General features: G+C 37.0%; 1 protein-coding gene across 1 annotated transcript in view; it reads right to left on the bottom strand.

Moving 5' to 3' along the window:
* Positions 1-965: 965 nt before the first annotated feature.
* LOC140522948 (uncharacterized) overlaps positions 966-22,653 on the bottom strand; it is a 39,875-nt gene continuing 18,187 nt past the window's right edge. The window contains exons 4-5 of the mRNA XM_072638097.1: positions 15,726-15,808; positions 966-3,144 (exon numbers count right to left, since the gene is read on the bottom strand). The gene's annotated coding sequence lies outside the window, so the exon portion shown is untranslated. The remainder of the gene's footprint in view (positions 3,145-15,725; positions 15,809-22,653) is intronic.

Genomic DNA, 22,653 nt, shown 5'->3' with positions numbered 1-22,653 from the left:
CTGAGGAGTAAAAAGCAATCTTTGGGTGAACCTTTGGAATCCTGGCCCAGTGGAAGCTGAGACCAAGATCATTCCATGGAGATGCCATCTTTGCATGTGAAGTTAGTAGGACAGATGTTATATAGCAATTGAACTAAGTTGAATCTCCTTCCTCTCAGAGAGAGAGGTAGTGCAGAGGAAAGTACAGTATATCCTAAGATGCTGGGAGGAAAGTTTATTTTTCTGGCTATGTCTTTGAAATAGTCTTATGTAAAACCTAACAGTGGGGGAAACCAGGAGTTACAACCCACGGCAAAGAAAAGAGATACCCACCAACCCCTTATAATGCTTGAGAACACTGAGGGGAAGTGTAGCAGACCTGGCTCTGAGAAAGAGAGTATGTTACAGTATTTTTGCTTCAGTCCTATTACCTAGCAATTGTAACTGACAGAAAAATCTTATGAAGTGTCCTATGTCATTGACGTGTTCATTCTTAAGGCTCTTTCTCTAAATTGAGGAACATCCCTTTGATGGGGGGAAAGAGAAGATGGAAGCTCTTCTGCTCCTCTTCTCTACTCTGAACCATCCTATATGACTTTTAAAAAGAATTCAATTCCATTTAAAAGCCACATATTTTGTGAGAATTGTTCATTCATTAGCTCCTAACAAGAGATTTCTCACCTTTTGGCTTTGTTATTTCCTTCTAGGGCTTTCAGAAGAAAGAGAGAAGTTGGAAAAGGGGGGAGAGTACCTGAGCATCATGCCCCATTGCAGTGAGCCCAGGTGAAACTTGTAGAGGCTTCACCCCAAAATGCTTTAGCTCATAGGGTTATTTTGTAAATATTACAGAGTTTTGCAAATGTGACTTATTAATTTTACATTTTACCTTGTTTTATTTATACCATGAAGGCATTAGAGACCACAAATGGTGTCAGGATTTTTTGTCTTTTCTCTCTAGCACACAGCACAGAGCCTGACACAGAGTAGACATTTAACATATTTAATTAAATCACACATATGGAGACATTAGTACACACACATACATACATGTACACACATGAACACACATATAGTTATGTGTGCGTATGGGTTTTACAACACATTTTGTTTTTGTTGTTGAAAGGAGTTTTTGAGCAAAAAATGTTAGGAACCAGTGATATCTATAATAAACCTTAGACTATGAGTTCCTTGAGAACAGGGATTTTTTTTTACCTTTCTTTTTGTTGTTGTAATTGGGTTTTGGGATCTTTCTTTGTATCCCCAGGACTCAATATAGAGCCTGGCACATAATAGGCACTCTTGTTAACTGACTGTATCTCTAATGGCATCTAACTCCGTCACTTTGTTTATACTGGGCCCTCAATAAATGTTGGTTTAATAGATGAATGAATACATTTATGTAATACAATCTCCCTTTTGACTGAGTGCCCAGCTTATGAGGAACTAAAATTAGCATGGAAGGAATTGACTAATTGATTATCATTGAACACTTTTCATCTAATTAGACCACTTAAAATTTCATTTTGAGTTCTTAGACTTTTTTAAGTGGTATTATGGTCATGGAAAAAATGTAAGCTCTGCGGTTAAAGGACTTGAATTGGAATCCCACCTCTGAGGCATATTAGCGGTGTGGCCTTGGGCAAGTCACTTACCTTCCTTGAGCCTTGGTTTCCTCATTTGTGAAATGAGAGTGTTAAACTAAGTAGCATCTGAGGTCCCTTCTGGCTGTAGCCATAACAATCCTACGAACCTCAAATGCTTGTGATGAACTAATGAGATCAAATATTTCATTGAATTGAAGTAAAAATTTTCCCTTGAATCTCTCTCTCTCAGAAAGAAGAGGGAGTCTGGACCTATGATTTTAGTGGTGCAAGGAACTTCTAGATCCATCCCACTGAGGTTTCAACTCATTTGTCATTTTGAGTGTTAGGGAGTTGCCAAAGGTTAGGCCTTGAACTCCACTCTTCCTGGTTCTGAAGCTAGCCCTCTAGCCACTACTCTACATGAATTAGCTGCTTCTTCTTCTCTGAACCAGGTGGGATGGGAATGCCTGTTTACTCTATGAGAATAAACTGCTTCTATTAGAGGCAGCTGGTGACACAGAGGATTGAGTGCTGGGCCAGGAGCCAGCAAGACCTTGGATACTCGCTAGCTGTGTGACCGTGGACAAATCACTTAACCTCTGTTTGCCTCAATCTCATTAACTGTAAAATGGGCATAATACTAGAGCCTGCTTTATAGGGTTATTGTGAGGATCAAATGAGATAATTTTTTTTTTAAAAAAGTACTTAGCACAGGGCCTAGAACAGAGTAGGTAATATGTAAATGCTTATTCCCATGCATAATGTTAAATATGCTATAAGAGAATAAAGACTGGTCTTTGACCAGGAGGAGGCCAGGTAGACAGTTCAAATCCTTTACTGTTATCTTTAAGATGTCAAGAAAAATTGAGGAAGGCCTCTAGTCCTTTAGATAGAAGTCATGCGTTGAACTAATGGGATGATATAGACAAAAGTGCCATATAATGGGTAAACATGGATGGGTTGTGAGCTAGATCATTGGATGAGACCTACAAAAGAATGAGATCACAGATCTGTTTGAGTATTTCAGTTCAGTCTTATGTAGTTTCCAAGCCATTGGAAAAACTTCTGGCATTTTTATGTAATATAATATTGAGGTTGAACTGGGTAGGGCCAATGACTTGTTAGTATTGAAAAAATGTGAACAACATCCTTAATATAGCTATTTGTGACTAACCCAGTGGGTGTAATACCCAGGAGAAAACAATACATTCACTTACCACGCATTTTGGAAATTTAAATTTTGAAACCCTATTTTATCTTTGATCCTAAGGATTACTCAAGGAATTTTTAAAAAAGCAAACAAAAAACAAACATTTTCATTAGGAAGGAGTTGGGGATGATGGCACGTCAACCATAAATGAGCCTTAAAGAAAGATAACACCCACCACTTCTTTATGAAGCCTAATGAACAAAGCAGATTAACATAATTTCTGAATATAAAAACCCTCTGGCCTTTTCTTTGTTTTGTATTTCCTTTCTTTATTTAGTTTTCGTGGATATCTTTGGCTTTTACATCCTCTTCCTCTCCAAATATAACTTTCTCCCTTGCCCTGCCCAGACAGCCATTTCTTGTAGCAAAGATCTAAAAAGAAAAACAGCAGTTCAGCCAATCAAACAACACACCAACTTTGTTTGAAGCATATGCAATATTCCACACTTATTGTGTCCCACCTCCCCAAATGTATTTTCTCCAAAAATGTCATTATAATTATACAACATTCATTATCTTTGTGGTTGTCATTCATTCTGTTTACATATGGAAGCACATGGCCTCATACCTCTCACTCCAGCATCTGGATACCTACTTACTTTCTGTGTTGGTTTGCTTCCTCTGTCCTGTCCTCTCATGGACAGATGATTTTCAGAGGAAGAATACTATCACATGGTTATACGGTAAGTTCTGTTATAGCTTGGGTATTGAAAATGCAAATTTGATCCTACTTGTTTGATATATTAGGGAAATTTTTGAGCATAACAGAAATTTTGAGTTTGCTTTTGCAATTCTTTCTCAAGAAATAGTGAAAATGCAGAAAACTACATCACTTTGCAATAACTCACAAGCTACAACCCTTCTGATGCCAACTTCCACAAGCACACTTGAGCTCTTTGTCAAGGTAAGGTGCCATATTTATTGTTCATCTTCTGGTACAGAGGGAGTCATTAGTAGAGATAGACTGGTTTGCATTGCCCCCAGCTTCACCCCCATACCACTGGACTACCTAACATGCTCGAGCAGCCTGGGGCCCAGAATAGCAGAAGAGGCCATTCTTTATGGTAGCATTTATGCATTTCTTAATCAATTAATATGCATAAAACTGTGCTACCATTTTATTAGGCTCATGTCTTTTTTTTAATGAGTTGCTGACAAAGTTTTGAATGTTACATTCTTAAACTCATCTTTTCCGAAAGCTCTGTGGTTTTTATTATGCAATTTTGCCTAGTGCTGTGCTTTGTGGAAACTCATATGTCATGTTTTGCAGAACTGATTGTACTTTATCTGGTAAGATCTCATCAGGCTTGGTACTCCACCTCATTACCACCCTCTGTCTCTCTGACTGGAGGGTGGAGCCATGAACTCCAAACCTCCTTTTAAGGAGACAATTTAGCTTAGATATCTCTTCATTTTTTCAGCTGGCTGCACTACTTTGGGACTTCTCTGATTAACTTTTCCACTATACCCTCAAATTGGGTACCTCCTCCCCTCTTTTCAACTTCCTTTAGTGTGTTGTCTTCTTTCATTAGATTGTAAGCCCCCTGAGGCCAGGAATTGTCTTTTTTCATGTATGTATTCCCAGAGCTTAGCATGGTGCCTGAAACATTTTGATTAATATTCATTTATCATCATTTATTCATCTTGAGCATCTGTTAATGTATTTCTATTCACACAAACCATCCACTTACAATAATGACATTTGTAATATCATAAACATCAATTAACTTAATTAGGTAAAAGAAATAATAATATCATAGGTACTCATATAGATAAATCATCAAATGAACATCTCAATTTACATACAACCTAGAATACTTTCCCATCAATGTATTCAGTATTCAGAAAAGAGCGAGCACATAGTTACATACACCTGGCACAGAAATACATAAAGGAGGGAAATTCATGCACTCAGCTCAAGTCTGGACTACAGGTTTTGATGTCAATGATCCATTCAGAAATAGCTGCACTTCATGAAAATGTTTCTCTGTTAACTGTTTGTCCTCTGGTCCTCACCACATAGTAGCTAGGTAAATCTTTTCTTCTATATTCAGACTGACAAAACATTTACAAGTTCTTTCATCTTATAGTCACTTAAAAAAGCATTCGGAAAGTATTACCTCTTAATCTGAATAGCAGTACTCTTCAAAACCAAGAACTACAAAATTCTTTAAACTATTTCTGGACTCTATAGACTAGACCAGTTAGGATGCTGAATTACAGGGCTCAAAGAAAACAGTTCAAGTTGATTCTCTGGAACTAGCTTGCTTCACTAACCAGGATTCTATGTCATCCGATGAAATTTCATTATCAGTAAAGCACATGCAAAAACCACCTTTCCCTTTCTATTTTTTCCTCTCAAGCCAGAGTGAGGTAGAGAAGAGCGATAGGAACTTTTGAGAAGCTTTCTCTCTCATAAACTTTGCATGGAACTGAAGGACAGTATCTGGAAATAGAGTCTTTATTCAAGCAGTAAGAAACTAGCATTAAATCCTCTTTGTCAGCTCCCACTGCTGTCTCTTCAAATATCTCAGACAAAGCTCCATTTCTGACCCCTTGCTCTTTCTTCAGTCTTTAATTGCCAGAGCCTCAATTTCCCATCTGTTCTAATAGCTTAAATCAAAACCTTCTCACAATTAGTGGCTAATTTCCCCTATGAAATCAACATTCCTTCTAAAATCAGACCTCAGTATCCAAATATTTAAATTTTTTTCCAGTTTTATCCTTATAAATCTTAAAATAGCTTCATGCAAATGAGATGAAGGACCATAATGTCCTACAGTATTTAAGTTCTTAATACAGTCTACCATCACATTTTTGTCCTCACAAATATGCTTTTTTGTATTCCTATTTTTTCAGTTTTTAATAAATAAAAAGCTTGTTTTACTCCTTTAAAATATATCAACCTGATCACATAAAAATGAGGCATGATCCTATATATTTCACAAGGTGATTGAAGTCTTTATATTTATGTCACAATTAAATTCCTGTCCCAAAGTACTGAAGTCTCATCTGAAAACTGTTTCTTCATACGTGTATCTTAGAAGTTTATAGTAAGCCAAAGTTCTTTTCCTATTCCTTTCTGGTACCACAATATTCATGTACGACAATGTCAGTGTTTTACATACTTAATAAATTGATTTAGTAAGTGTGAAGTAAACTGGAGACAAAGTGTCTGAGCACATCTATTTAGGTTCCTCATTTCATTACATAATAATACTTTTTATGTCCTTTTTAGTACTAAACTGATACATATGAAAAGGATGTTAAAGGGATTTTACTTTACACTGCCTAGCAATGAGATCTCTGGACCAAAAAGTTTGGACATTTTAGTCACTTTTTTTTAGTGTAATTTCAAATTGCTTTCCAGAATTAGACAATTCATAGCTCTTCCAACAGTTTATTGATATGCTTATTTTCTGCAGCCCTTTCAACAATGACTGTTTCCACTTCCTGTGAACTTTCAATCTTGTCTCATTGACCTCTAAATTGTCACCACAATCATAGCTGCTATGAGGTTAAAAGGATCAAATTACCTGTGGGTTACTTTTATTAACTTATTGCATATGCCATCTCAGAAACATTCTATTTCTGATAGATGTAAAGACAGCTATAGACACAACTGTGTCACAAACTATATAATCAATGGGTTGCCCATGTGCTCCATTGGTATCCGTGCAATATTAAGAGAATTAGAAGGTTCCAAGCACATTGGATGTGGAGGACATTAAGGAGGATGTGGACAAGTGGCCACACAGAATGAGAGGGCAGTGAATGTGTTATAATCTGCACAGATGCACGAAGTGACTGCAGTATGAGACCCCAGATCCATTAAAGTATAATGGCTGTATGCTGTAATAAAGAGGATTTTCTTATGGAAAGGTTTCCTATATGTAGACCAATGAACTTGCAGAAGTAGTCTGACTTTTTTTTTTTTTTTTACCACTGAAACTTATTTTTTAATGCAGAAATCAGAAGGAAGTACATATAGTCAGGAGGGATCTCAATGTAATGGATACACACTTTAAAAAAAAGCAAATGGTATGAAATAGAAATTTAGCTTTACAGCTGGAAGCTTCTTTTAGTATTCTGCTGTGTACATAGAAATCCTCCTCCCCCCCTCTGTTTTTGGTGAAGTTAGTAATTTGAAAAAAATTAAAATTACCCTAAATCTGAGAGCCTGACAAGGTGCTTGTGACATGCAGACATGCAGTTTTTCCTCCTATGGGGGGAAATTAAAATATGTTCACCAACCACCTCCATACTTTACGTACTGCCTCTTTTATAGAATTTGCAGTCTTCCCAGGAAAGCAACTGTCTTCAAACAGTCAAGCAATTTTTTCCACCAATTCTTGATGCATTCCAGCATTGACTCCCAGATAGACAAGGCCTTTTCCAGAATTGTATCTTCAGTTTTTGGCTCATCAGAAGAACTGTCGAAATTCTTCATTTTCTGCCTCGACTTCGGCTTCTCAGAGATGGGCTTCCCAGCATGGTCCTCATTTTGTTTCCGATATTCAGCATCAGCAGGATCCATCAAATGTTTATTGATATCGTTCTAAGATTGAGAAGGAAATGGAGGAAGATTGTTCACAGTTGTTGAATCATCATCCTGATCTGGCCCTTTTTCAAATGTTTGTAGAAAACTCTGTGTTCTCTGGTTCATAAGATTCCTTAAATCTTCTATTGATGAGATATGGATCTCAGAGTGAGAAGTGAGTTGGTGATTGTTCACAGTTGTTGAATCATCATCCTGATCTGGCCCTTTTTCAAATGTTTGTAGAAAACTCTGTGTTCTCTGGTTCATAAGATTCCTTAAATCTTCTATTGATGAGATATGGATCTCAGATTGAGAAGCAAATTGGTGAAGATGGTTCACAGTTGTTGTATCATCATCCTGATTTGTCATATTTTCAACCATTTTTAGATAATTGTCTCTTTTATGGTACATAAGGTTCCTTAAATCTTCCAGTGGTGAGACATGGATCTGTGGAAGCTGATTAAGTCCCCTTCCCATAATTTCTCCCTTGGAGTAGCACATGATGGGATTGACAATAGGGTTCTGAGATGTGTGAGGAAAAACACAGGGTGTGTGGGAAGATGAGACTGATCTCTTCCAGCTGTGGGCTTCTGGATCGTTCTGAGAGAAAAGTGAGCAGTAGTCTGACTTTTAACACAACTAGAAGGTTATGTCTCCCAGCAACATTTCAGTAATGTTTGAAATGTCTTCTGCAATCAAGGTGTAAGTGCCAGGTTAGGCTGGAGACAAAGAACACAAGTTTGAGCACATCTCCCCTCTTGTTCCTAGACCTGCCTCTTTACTAAAGCCCTCTGGCTTTGGTTTTAAAGTCCCTATCTTGTCAATTTAGTCAAATGATATAGAGCTATCTTAAGTTAGATCTTAGTGAGCCTATGCAATTAACCCTTTAACTTTTTTCTTTTGAAAGATTTTTTAAGTCACAGTAATATACACATATGCCCCTCTATCATATTGAACCTTCCCTTGTAACAGAGAAGTAAAGTAAAAAAACCTTGATAATATAGTCATATCTGATAACATATGTGTTTTATCCTATCTTCTCCAGGATCCAAACTGTTTCAGTACCACTTCTCTTTTAGTGTTGTTTTCAATTATGTTATTGCAATTATTACGTACATTCAAAGGATCCTAGATTTTTATAGCTGAAACAGACCTTCGTGTGCATTTTTCTCCTTTTACAGATGAGGAAACTAGGGCAGTGAGGTTGTACAGTGGATAGAGTGCCAGGTCTGGAGTCAGGAAGACCTGAGTTCAAATCTGGCCTCAGACACGTACTAGCTATATGACTCTGGACAAGTCACTTAACCCTGTTTGCCTCAGTTTCCTTATCCATAAAAAGAGCCAGAGAAGGAAATGGCAAACACTCCAGTATCTCTGCAGGAAAACCCCAAATGGGGTCACAAACAGTACACCAGACTGAAACAGCTGAACAGCGACAAGCAGGGCCTCAGAGAAGTTAAATGACTCACTCAGTGTTATGTAAGTAGTAGTGATAGATGTGGGATTTGAACCCGGGTCCAATAATTCCAAATTCAGGGTATTTTCCACCACATTATGTGATTCTTCTTTTGGTTCTAAAGCAGATTTATCCCTTTCTTAACCCTGGTCCCTCCCCCATTACCTGGATAATGTCCTCCTCCGGGCAGTAATAACCCTATTGCCAATTTGGAACATTCTTTATGTCTTCTTATTTCACCTACACACTTACCCAATCCTATCTTGGCATTTGAAAGGAATGCAGACTCTGTACAAATTGTAAGGGATCCCTCTGGCTGTCTAAACAACAAGCCACTAGGAAATTCAAAAATGCTGGAGTGGCTTTGTCAGAGAAAGACCAACAGGGACAGCCCAAAGTTCCTTTACTGTGGGAGTTCGAATATTAACTAGTAGCCAATTCCCCAGAAGTTTTCTTCTCCATCATCCTCTCAATCTTTCAACATTGATTAATACAGCCTCCAGATTCAGACCCTTCGATTTCTCTCCAAACTCTTCTGACCTATCTACATAAAACTCCACAAGAATATAATGGTGTAAGAGTGTACCCCATTCCCTATGATGAGGTACTTGGTTGCATGTAGTTGGGCCCCAATTCTAAAATCACATTTATCTTTAAAAATCACATTTCTCCCTAGTCTCAAAATCCTATCTCAGGCAGTTTCTCCCCAGCCCAAGGACACAGGCTGTCCTAGCAATCACCATTATCTCCCTTCCTGCTATAGTAGCCAGCAGCACCTACAGAACTCATTAGGCTTAGCCAGCTGGGTACTGGCTTAATGGGCTGTGCACTGGGTCATAATGACATTTACCACTCACTGACCAATCATATGTATCCTAGACTTGGACATACCTATACTCCTATACATTAATCTTGTCTAACAAGACATTGATGAGAGAAGCCTAATTTTTCCTGGTCAGCCCTGACCACTGGTTGACTTACTGACATTTCAGGCCTAAAACCACACCTTCAGGTAGTCCCCCTTGGGCCATTTCTTGATGAATTTTGGGTGAAATACCTGTGCAGTAGATATCAAAAGTGTATGTTCCTTTAAGAACTGACCCTGCCTAAAACCACCCCAAAACACCTAATTAGCATATTTGGCACAAGTGATACTATAGAATACCCTATATAAACTTTTCCTGTACCCCTTTAAAGTTGCAGGTTCCCTAAGAACTCTTGACCCCTGAAAAGCAAAATAAATCTTTACCTTGATTTCAACAATGCTTGAGTTCGTGAATTCTTCCCCAGACGACCTGCCCCTGGTACCCTGGTCTTTGTGGGGGTCTCACACCCTGTTTCCAGCCCTCATCACCTATGGGGTGAACCCAATTCCATTTAGAATTTCAGCAGATGTGATCTTTCCCTGCCATCTTCCTTGATCTTTATATCATAAGAATGTTCCCTCAATAAAGCTGGCTTGCTTTACTGTCTTATTTTGTGTTCTATATTTCCATATATTCCTATGTTTGTACTTCAAAGTTTCTTAATAGCTGTTATTTTCATCAGAAATCCTTGGAAATTCTTTATTTAATTAAAGGTCCATTTCTTTTTGCCCTCTATAGAAGTATACTCAGTAATTCTTTGCTCTAAGCCTATACTTTTATCTTCTGGAATATTGTATTCCAAGCTCTGCCCTCCTTACGTGGTGGCTGCTAAATCTAATCTATTTAGCGTGTGACCCTGCTTGCATGTCAGTACTTAACCCTTTCTTTCTGGTTGTTCGAGGTACATTTTCTCTGACCTAGAAGCTCTGGATTTTGTCTGCAAGATTCCTGGGAGTTTTCAGGAGTTTTCAGGGGTTTCAGGAGATGCTTGATGGATTCTTTCTATTTCCGTTTTGTTCTCTGGTTCTAAGAGTTTTAGGCAACTTTATTTTATAATTCTTTGAAAAATGATATCTAGGCTCTTAATTTTTTTGTCATGACTTTTGAATAGTCCGATGATTGTTAAATTGTCTCTCCTTGATCCCTTTTCTAGGTCAGTTGTTTTTCTTATGAGATACCTTACATTTCCTTCTATTTATTTTAGTCTTTTGACTTCGTTTTGATATTTCTTGTCTTATTGAATCATTACCTTCTATTTAGTTCACTCTAATTTTCAGGGAGTTTGTCGGTTGGGCAAGGTTTTGTATCTCTTGGGCCAAATTGTTAATTCTCTTTCCAGTTCTTTCTTCCATAGTTCTCATTTATTTCCAGTTTTTTAAAAAAATCTAATTCATTCTTTAAAAAACATTTTAAAACTTTTTTTTACATTATTACTTAATATCTCTCAGGAATTCTGGTTAAACTTGTGTCCAAGTTGTATTTTTTTAAGGCTTTGCTTATAGATGTTTTAGATTTCTTCTTCTGGATTTGTGGCTTAAGTGTCGCTATTGCCAGATAGTGACCCCACTCCCACTCCAGAATGTCCTCAGATGCCTCCTTGCTGCATGATGTTGACTAGGATTTTTCCAAGGCTATTATTAAAATAACACTATGAAAATCACTGTTCCCACATTCAGAAGACTCCCTGCAAATCACAGTTTTTACTTCTACATTTTTACATTTTAAGTATTGTCTTTAATGTGTAGATGTAGTCCATTATGTCAGAACTAATAGATTGGGTTTACTTTTTTGAAGAAAATTTCTCAGTTCCTTATGCAATTCTCTAAATTGCAGAGAAAGTATATAGGTTCATTAGCAGAGCAAATTCTTTCACCTGGGAATTCTCAACACTAATGAAATTACGGGTCAAGTCCCTATCCTATTTTCCATCCAGTGATAATGATAATTTAACTTAAAAGGAGGAAATATTAACTCAGGTTTTGAAGACCATGTTTGTTCCTTTTCATCAAAAGTTCCTGATGAGGAGGAAAAGTTCAATGAGAGTAGGGAAGTAGTAAAACTAGCTATGGGCAAGCAGTTTTTTAGAACTCCTCACTCTTCTTTTACCCTTAAGAGAGACTTCTTGTCATCCATGGCTTTTGGCTTAAGGAGCAGAGTTGTGTCCCTGGCTGTTCTGAATTTCCCTTAAAACTGAGATTTTCCAGGGGCTAATGAGAAAGAGACTTTTGACTGTGGTTGTTTCTGGAGTGCCATGGGGAGCCATGGCAACAGGGTTGAAACAGAACTGGGAACCAGAGCATCCAACTGGGGGCTAGGGTGCAGACAGGTGAGTCTGAACTGAGTGCTAATAAAAACATCGGTTGAGAGTGAGAAGGCTAGGGACTCAATTCAACCCTTGATACATCCCATGTTTTCTCCTTTGCTTTCTTTCACTCTTTCAGTCCAGGACCATAAGTTGCACCTTGGATACCAATATTAAATAGCGCATAAATAGCTTTCCACAGCCAGCAGGAGTGTGGGTCCACCTTTCTTCACAAAAAGATGTTCGACCTATTTCTTTTCCACTTCTTTTTGTTCTTATTTAAGTAAACTGGCTATAGAAAGTTGATTGTATGATACAGAGGGCTTATAGACTGAGTGAGGAAATTTACAAGATATGTAGTAGGGGTAAAACCAAAGAGATTTCTCTAATTTTTTCCAATCCATATTTAATATCGACCTCTAGGATAGAATTTAGAATACAGTCAGCAAGGGTTTCTTTCTTATTTGGTGGTTTAAAGTTGAATGGCTTGGACAAAGTAGGAAATCTGTGCATTTGTACTGGAGGGGCTGTCTTGGGAATATGTTGTTGTTTAGTCATTTTTCAGCAGTGTCCAACTCTTTGTGACCCCTTTCTTGAGGGGCTTTCTTGGCAAAGGTACTAGTTTGCCATTTCCTTCTTCATGTCCATATGTAAGAAAGACCTAGAAAAGATTATTGGGGTGGTTGCTTGTGTCTGGTACCACCTGGTGGTCAAATAATTTATTTCATTTTCTTGTGGGTTACCATTGCCTTTTGATGTGCTTTGAGAAGGTTGTAAACCAGTCCTATGTATGGTGTTACTGCTGCATCCCAATATGGGACCTCCACTAAGAACACACACAACTTATATCATATTCTTTTTTAGGATAGATGTTCATTGTTTTAGAACTATCCATGTTCTAAAAGCCTTACTGGAGTAGTTTTGAGTGGAAGAAGATGCACAAACTGCTCTTTTTAGTGTATTAAATTGTAATGGTAAGTATACTCATGCATAATTTGATTACTGTGTGACATTTTAAAATGCAAATTCATCCAGGTCTATTAGCATATCATTACCAGGCCTATGTCCCAAAGAGATCAAAGAAAAAGGAAAAGGATGTGTGTGTATGTATATGCATGTTTGTTTGCTTATAGAAGCTTTTTTCATAAGGAACTCCAAGCTTCTATTTTGAAGCTAAAGGAGAAATTTTTTTTAAATTAATTTTTATTTATTTATGTATTTTTTTAATGTTCTGCAATCACTACCATAAAATTAAGATTGTAACCCCCCTACACCTACCCCCCACTACCCCCCTCCCTCCCCAAGACGGCATACAGTTCTGTATGGGTTCTACATATATTTTCCTACTGAATACATTTTCACTACAGTCATGCTGCGTAGATGAACTAAAATAAATGGAAGAAATCATATACCAAATAAAAACATAATACACAAACACACCCACACCCACACATGATCTGCTACATTCTGCAAATGAATTCCATAGTTCTTTCTCTGAGTGTGGAAGACATTTTGCCTTAGAAAACTATTGGGATTTTTTTTTTTATAAGTTCTTGCGTTATTATGAAGCTCCAAGTCTACCAGAAAAAACTCTCGTACACTGTGGTCGTTGCTGTGCACAAAGTTCTCCTGGTTCTGCTCCTTTTGCTCAGTATCAGATCATATAAGTCCTTCCAGGCCTCCCTGAAGTCTTTTTGTTCATCATTTCTTATGGCACAACAGTACTCCATTACATTCATATACCATAATTTATTCAGCCATTCCCCAATTGATGGACATCCCCTTGACTTCCAGTTTTTGACAATTACAAAGAGTGCTGCTATAAATATTTTTGTACTTGTGGGACCTTTTCCCATTTTTATGATCTCTTGGGGATACAGTCCTAGTAGCGATATTGCTGGGTCAAAGGGTATGCACATTTTTGTAGCCCTTTGGGCATAGTTCCAAACCACTCTCCAGAATGGCTGGATGAGCTCACAGCTCCACCAACAATGAATTAGTGTTCCAACTCTCCCACATCCTCTCCAGCATTTATCATTTTCTTGTTCTATCATGTTTGCCAATCTTATAGGTTTGATGTGGTACCTCAGAGTTGTTTTGATTTGCATCTCTCTAATCAATAGTGATTTAGAGCATTTTTTCATATGATTATAGATATCTTTAATTTCTTCCTCTGAAAATTGCCTGTTCATATCCTTTGACCATTTATCAATTGGGGAATGACTTGTATAGTTATACATTTGAGTCAGTTCTCTATATATTCTAGAAATGAGGCCTTTATCCCCGAGCTTAACCATAAAAATTCTTTCCCAATTTACTACGTCCCTCCAAATTTTGGTTGCATGGGGTTTGCTTGTGCAAAATCTTTTCAGTTTAATGTAATCAAAATTATCCATCTTGCATTTCATAATGCTTTCTATCTCTTCTTTAGTAAAAAAGTCTTCCCTTCTCCATAAATCTGATAAATACACTATTCCTTGCTCCTCCAGTTTGTTCATGGTATCAATCTTTATACCTAAATCATGTACCCATTTGGACTTTATTCTTGTGTAGGGTGTCAGACATGGGTCTATGCCTAGTTTCCACCACACTGTTATCCAGTTTTTCCAGCAATTTTTGTCAAACAGTGAGTTGTTATCCCAGAAGCTGGGGTCCTTGGGTTTATCAAACAGGAGGTTTCTGTATTCCTTGCCTACTGTGTCTTGAGTACCAAGTCTATTCCACTTGTCTACCCCTCTGTTTCTTAGCCAATACCAAGTGGTTTTGACAATTGCTGCTTTATAGTACAATTTGAGGTCTGGTAGCACTAGGCCACCTTCCCAAACATTTTTTTTCATTAGCCCCTTTGATGTTCTGGACCTTTTGTTCTTCCAAATGAATTTTGATATTATTTTATCCAGCTCTAGAAAGTAATTATCTCATCATTTAATTGGTATGGCACTAAATAAGTAAATTAATTTAGGTAGAATTGTCATTTTTATTATATTAGCTCAGCCTACCCATGAACAACTGATGCTTTTCCACTTACTTAAATCTGACTTTATCTGTGCAAAAAGTGTCATGTAATTGTGTTCATATAATCCCTGGGTTTATTTTGGCAGGTAAACTCCCAAGTATTTTATAGTGTCTACCCTAGCTTTAAATGGGATTTCTCTTTCTATCTCTTGCTGTTGGACTTTGTTGCTAATATATAGAAATGCAGAAAATTTATGCGGGTTTATTTTGTAACCTGTAACTTTGCCAAAGTTGTTTATTATTTCAAGTAGTTTTTTACTTGATTCTCTGGGATTCTCTAAGTATATCATCATATCATCTGAAAAGAGTGATAACTTAGTTTCTTCTTTGGCCCTTCTTATTCCTTCAATTTCTTTATCTTGTCTAATTGCTACAGCTAACATTTCTAGTACCATATTGAATAATAGTGGTGATAATGGACATCCTTGTTTCACCCCTGATCTTATTGGAAATGCATCTAGCTTATCCCCATTGCATATAATGCTTGCTGAAGGCTTTAGGTAGATACTGCTTATTATTTTATGGAAAGTTCTAAGGGAGGAATTTTTGAAGCAAAATGGATTCAAAAGCCGGAGAACAGCTAAACTGTGATATGTAATTAAATATTATTGTGCTATAGGAAATGACAAAATGGATACTTTCAGAGGAAACTGGGAAGGCCACTATGAACTGATGCAGATTATTCTGAGGAAGGGCATCTAGGTAATACAGTGGAGAAAGCACTGGGCCTGGAGTCAGTAAGACCTCAGTTCAAATCCAGCCTTAGATACTTACTTAGATACTTACTAGCTGTGTGACCCCCAAGCAAGTCAGCCAGGTAACCCTGTTTGCTTCAGTTTTCTCACCTGTAAAATGAGCTGGAGAAGGAAAGGACAAATCATTTTAGTAACTTGGCTAAGAAAACCTCAAATGGGGTCACAAAGATTTGGACATGACTGACACAACTGAAGGACAACATTGTGAGCAAGACTCATGTCATATTATGACATTATGATGAAAAAGAACTTTGAAAAACTTTCAGAACTCTGATCAATTCAATGATAAACTAGGAGTCCAGAGGACTGAAGATGAAACATGCCACCCAACTCTTGTGATGTAGAGTGAGAAAGGGGTTTTTGGATGTGGCCAATGTGGGAATTGGTTTTCCCGGACTATGCATGTTTCTTATGAGAGTTTTCCCCCCTTTCTTTCTTTATTGTTTAATTGGAAGTAGAAGTGGAAGAGAGAAAAAAGAAATGTTTATAGAAACAAATCCATCAAAAATGCCCCCAAAAGGAGGAAAACAGAAAATGAAAAACACTTAGAATTCTACCCTTAGTTTGCTAGTTATACCTGTTGCTTATTTTATAGATATTAAAACTGAATTACAGTGGCATCATGAGTTATTCTGACAGCCAATCCTTTGGTACCTCCTAAAACCATATTCCTGAGGAAGTCAGTTTTATTGTAAAGCACTAAGCAAATGCAAAATCAATAACAGTTTACCTATGCTTTTATGGCTTCCAAAATATTACTTTGTCTTTATAGCTAATGTCAAGATATTGGGAGACACCTTGTTTTCCAGAGCTAAGATCCAGCAAGCAAGCTATACCCTGGGCTTGGCATAACAATAATCCTTTGTGCTCACATTCTGGATGATCTCACCCTCTGTCAAAATCCCACATAATTATTGTACTGCTTTGACCAGCACCAGGTGTTCTCTGAGCTTGGATAAGCTCAGAGAAGTACCCATGTTCTGGTCATGAAGCCCTGATATGAATCAGACTTGTTTCATTGTTGCTGTTACCTCTCTTTGTCAGGGCTACAGCTCACTACATGGTCATTGTTATAAGTATTGAGATCTCCCTATACTGCCTTTGGCTCCCACCCACCCACCCAGAGATGATTGCCCTGTCATAGGTGTCCTTGCTTGCAAGCCTTCTCCCTCACTTTGAAATTAAAATTCTGTTTGATTCCTGACTCTCCTGTTTGGCTGTGCTCCTGCTAGCCTGCTCTATTTGGCTCTGGTCACCTACAGGTTAGGGGCTAGTTCAAACCAGCTGACATTAATTGGTGTCAGAAGCAGAATTGGACATGGAACCAGGTTATTGGAGTCCCCAGTGATAGTGGGAACAGACTAGGTACCACCAGAGATTTTTTTCTCTAGAGTCTGACCCCTGCTTCTCTAGTGAGCCCTCTGCCCTTGTCCTGCTCCAATCCTCTGAACTCCTGTCTTGGTCAAGCTTACCATTCTTTGTGAGGAAATTTCCAGGGCCCCTTCCAGTGACCTGGTTCGTCTGGGATCACCCTGGTAAGGATATCCTTTCTTAAACTGCACATCTCTGTTAATTGTCCTGAATGCCTCAGCTGTTTTTGTTTGTTTTACTGCATACCTCTGTAAAATTGTAACTGCTGTGCCTCTTACCCCTCTGTGTGCCTCTGCTGTTTTTTAAACTGTATTCCTCTGTAAAGCTAAAACTGTATGTCTCAGTACGGAGTGTAACTCCTGTGTTTGTGTCTTTGTAAAATGTAAAATGTCTGTGTCATATTTGTGTTGTGAGCTAGATTCTGTTAACCTTGAAAGATTTAAAATGCAGCGAGATAGAAAAAAAAACTTCTAAGGGCTGTAGCTAAATAGTTTAAAACACTAGGAAAGATTAATTAACTTTGCTTTTTTTGCAGCAATTATTCCAGTAAGCGGGACTAACACCTACTCTAGGATTTCTGAGGGAGATTAGGTTATAAGAAAAGAGAAAAAGAGGGAAAAACCCTACAAGATACTTTTTTCCCCTGTCACTTCAGCTTTGGTTATGTTGGAATTACAGAAGTAAAGTCAGATAATTACATTTTGTAGAACTACTAAAAACATTTTAGCAGATTAAGGAGTTTGAAGATTAATCATTTTAAGATTTCAGGGGAGAACTTCTGGGACCTTGGAGTAATCCTAGGAACTCACTCCATTCTGAAATATCTTATTAAGTTTTGGGATACCACTGAACATATGTAATAAAACCATGAGGTTAAAGCCTGAAAGGAAATGGTCAGCTGGTACTTTACAGATGGAGGTACCCAGAGATACTGGTTGAAAAAGAAAAGTTTAACATAGTCAAAATGGAAAGTGGCTTAGTATATACTATAGGCATGCCTTATTTTAAGAACATTCCATACAGAGAGACCACACAAAAGGTTACCCAAAACAAAGCTGCTCTGTACTCCTCCAATATTTTAAAAGATCTGCCATCTCATTGATTGTGGATGTTTCTTCCTGAGCTGCAGTTCAAAACTCTCAGACTCTCATCTATCCTCCCCACAGGTACATGGGAGAGAGTTTCTTGACTCCTCTGGACAATGAAACATATCAATGGAACAATAATGTTGTGATACATTATTACTAACCCAACCCTACCCCACAAAGTTACAAAAGTAGTTACAACAGTAACATCATCTTACTGATTACCTGTTTATATTTATAAAATTGTTTCTATGACTTAAGTAAATAAGTATTTTTTTCCAAAGTAACTCCCTCTCTACTCTCCTAAGATTCAACCTTGTTTCCTCTCCCATTCCCACCTCCACAATTGGATCCTTTATATAGAGTCTACTAGAATTTGCCTCAGTAAATTTTACTGGATGAGGAAAGAGAAGATAAGAGAGAGAGAAAATAGATTTTTAGTCATTGAAAAGAGTAAAAGAAAAATCCCTAGATTTTTCCAAAACATCATTCAAATACTACATCCTATAGGAGATCTATCCCCTCAGTTACTACTACCCTCCCCAATGGAAATTACCATGTGTCTACTTTGTGTATATTGTAGGTAACTGGTGCTCATGCTACACGATATTATCTCCCTCAAATTATTATTTGTCCCAAAGCCTAGGGTGATGATAGTTTGGGAAACAGAAACAGGAATAATAAAGCTTTTCAGATGTCTGTTCTTTTTTCCTTTCTCTTCCTGGGAAAACATATGACTACACCAAACATGCTCAAGGCAAGATGAAGTCTTAGAAGAGGAAGATGAGATATTGTGAGGTTCAGTACATCAGGGTGTGTGCAGGTCACCTCTGTCCTTTTTGACTTTTTTTTTTAGTCCTTGAGAGTGAGGACATCTAAAAGGATCATGCCAGGGGTAGACTTAGACTCCTGCTTGCTGTGTTCTAAACTAGGAGCAATGACTAGAGAAAAGACCAGAATAAATATTTGAAGCTGCCTGGTAGCAGGGGGCTCATATATTCCATAGAGAGAGGATTGTCCATATTTATTAGGGAGACTATGGAAATCTCTTGACTTAACTAGGTGGAAAAAAAGAAACCATTATATTCCCTTGCAGGATAATTAATAAAATGACATCATATAGATTTAAATAAGGCAGTACATAAGAGATGTTGGTTGCTATTGTTTCTGTAGTATCTCAGTTATCATGATACCCATAAGATATCCCAAGCAGCCTATTATTAGTTTCACATTTTATTTACTTTTCCTTATAAATGTGCTTTCCCTCCTCCTTCCCTCTTCTCCACGTAAGTTCCTAGAAAGCTGTGATTATTTCATTTTTGAGTTTGTATCCTTATGCCCTAAAATGTAATAGGCACTTAATAAATGCTTGTTGGATGACTGGATAATGATGATGATGATGATTTTGATGCTACAAGATGACATTAGACACCAGATTTATTGAGAACAAACCAGAGTGGAAACCTAGCAACAATCCAGTGAATCTGAACTACAGAGTCAATCAGTTCATTTAAATCAGGTACGAAATGGAGAGGTGACTTAATTCAACCTCTGTTCCTTCCCCCAACCTCCATAACTGGATCCTTTTGATAAACTCTCCTCAAATCTGCCTTAGTAGACTTTATTGGATGGGGATAAGAAAAGATGGAAGGGAAAGCAAAAGTAAAACAAGTCCTCTAGGTTGCTCAAGAGTAGGCAATGTTTGAAATATACTGCTATACATGAAAATATTAAGTTCAATAAACATTTGTTTTGCCTTCTAGTATGTGTAAATACTACCTTACCTATACTTTTTTTCTCAAGGATCTCACAGTCCATTAGGGGAAACAACACGGTCATAAGAATTCCAAAAATCCAAAATCAAATCTAAATCAAAATGTGTTAAGATTTTGGATTTGGGGCCAGACCTAGGATTTCATTGGTAGAGAGAAGTCTTACCTGTAGGTGCGTGTCTCGGTAGACTTCTGAGTGTATTTTGTATAGAACTTTAAAGAACACTATCTTATTTGAATCTCATAACAACTCTGTTAAGTAGGTACTCTAGTCTTATTATGTCCATTTTATAGATAAGGAAACTAAGGCTGAGAAGTAAGCCACCTGGCTTACTCAAAATCTCTCAGCTAGTATCAAAGGCAGGATGTGAACCCAATATATTCTAACTCAGGAGTGCCTAACCTCTTTGTGCTAAACTTTTGGTTTTTAAACAGTATCTTTGGACACCTTCATGTGTGATTATTTATTTATCACTGCCCTCTTTCTCTCTTAATAGGAGCTTTGCTGCTTTAATGCCATCCCCCATACCCCCTCCACACCCTCCTCACCCCCCCACCCCTTCTGTGCTTAGTACTCCTTGGACACTAAAACGACCTGGGGCTTCCTCACTGGAGCACTCTAATCTTCTGGGTCTCTAGCCTGGGGTGTGTTTGATCATACAGGGGATTTCTAGATAGGGCACGGCAAGGTTGTCTGAACTGGAAGGCCTGCTATGACTGTGCCTGCTGCATTCCAGCACCTCTGGCTGACACCCCTCCTTACTGCCAGCAGGCTTCTGGGTGCATTTCATATAGGACTTTCAAGAATAATATCTCATTTGAGGTTCATAACAAGCCTGTGAGGGTAGGTACGACAGGGCTTGTTATCCCTATTTTATAGATAAGAATACTGAAGTTTAGAAAGGTTAGGTGGTTGGCTCAAAGACTCACAGCTAGTATCTGGGGTGAGATTTGAACTCAATATACTCCAAATCAGTAGTGCCCAAGCTTCTGAAAGCTATGGCTCTGTGGACAAATTCTGGGTAATTGGGCATCCACTTGACTCTGTACAGAGTACAGTCCTTTAGAAAACTGTAGAAATCAGAGCTGGGAGTCACAATTAGTGCTGCAAGTTGAAATTGAGATGTGCCCTGACTACATCCCACAGTTCTAGGGAATAACTTCATCTCTGTTAAATGCCAGATAGTCTCATGAGCATGATTAAAATTGACCAGTGACTAGCATTGTGCTGGCCCCTGTGCTTTTACACAAACAAAACTTAGTAAAGTATGTTTTGGGACCGCTTCTGTACTACTGCTAAAAAATTAATATTTCTAAACAGCTAACAGAGTATTTTTTTATAAAGAACTTTTAAATATGATTTTAGAAAAGTTAGATATGATAGCTCTCTAGTGATTATTGAATGAGTAATAAAAAGGATTGTGAACCTATTTCTCACCTGTGCATGTCATCTTTATACACACTGATCATGTATTAATATATAAAAGTCTCACAAACAATTGCATAAAAGCAAAAATATTAAACAAACGTTTTACTGATGACAATGCAATAAAATAAAAGGACCTTTTCAAAAAAAAAAGGATTAAAGAATAATTGGAGAGTAGATAATTTAATTCTAAAGAATTAGGGGGTCAAAAATAGATCAGTTTTATAAAGAAAAAAGAGAATAATGAGAAAACAAACCAAGACCTGAGGATACAGACAATGCAGCACTTAGGGGATATTTTATATTATTAAATCCCCTCATCAACAAAAGAGATTAATAAATTGAACAAGCAACTAAAGAAGAAACAAAACCATGTATCTCAAAATAATCACCACACCAAAACTTTAAAAATCAATGAAAAAATTAACAAATTAAAAGCAAAAAGGCACTTAAATTGATAAATTAGGAAGTTTAAAAAAATAAAATGAATTAAAAGTAGCTAATTTGATTATTTAAAAAGGAAATCCAAATTTGTCAATATAAAAAAATGAAAAAATTTCCAACTGAAGATCAAATAAAGAAAATTGCTAGAAATGATTTTGCCCAATTATATGTCAAAAGAGATAATTCATATGAAATGGATAATTATATTTATACAACTCAGATAAGATGAAAAAGAAATGGAGAATTTAAATAATAAATTTCAGGAAAAATAAATTGAACCAGTCACAAATGAATTTCCAAAGGAAAAACCCTAGGACCAGATGGCTTTACAAATGAATTCTGTCAAAGAACAATTGATTTCAATATTACATGTACAGTTTGTAAAAATAGGAAAATAAGATATTCAACTCCTTCTTTAATTAAAATATGCTCTTGACACTCAAATCAAGGAGAGATAAAGCAGAGAAAGAAATTTATAGACCATTAATCCAAAATGAATACTGATTCAAAAATTAAATAAAATACTAGCACAGAGGATACAACATATTAAAAAGACTATACTTTCTGATTATTTTGGATGTATAACAGGAATGTAAAGTTGGTTCAATATGAAAAAACCTTTTCAAAAAGAGCATTTTAATAAATAAACCACACTAATAACAGTATCTAACAATTATTATCAATAAATTATGATATATTTATTAATAAGTATTAATAAAATATCATCTATTAAGAAACACTATTAGTAAAATAAATAAACCACATTAACAAAAACCATGTGACTATATTAATAGATATTAAAAAGGCTTTTTACATAATACAATACCTGTATTCTTATTAATAATACAC

The sequence above is a fragment of the Notamacropus eugenii genome, chromosome 2 (assembly GCF_028372415.1).
Source record: "Notamacropus eugenii isolate mMacEug1 chromosome 2, mMacEug1.pri_v2, whole genome shotgun sequence".
NCBI classification, from domain to species: Eukaryota; Metazoa; Chordata; class Mammalia; order Diprotodontia; family Macropodidae; genus Notamacropus; species Notamacropus eugenii.
Note: the sequence above shows the minus strand (reverse complement) of the source record. Positions and strands in the feature narration are given on the sequence as shown.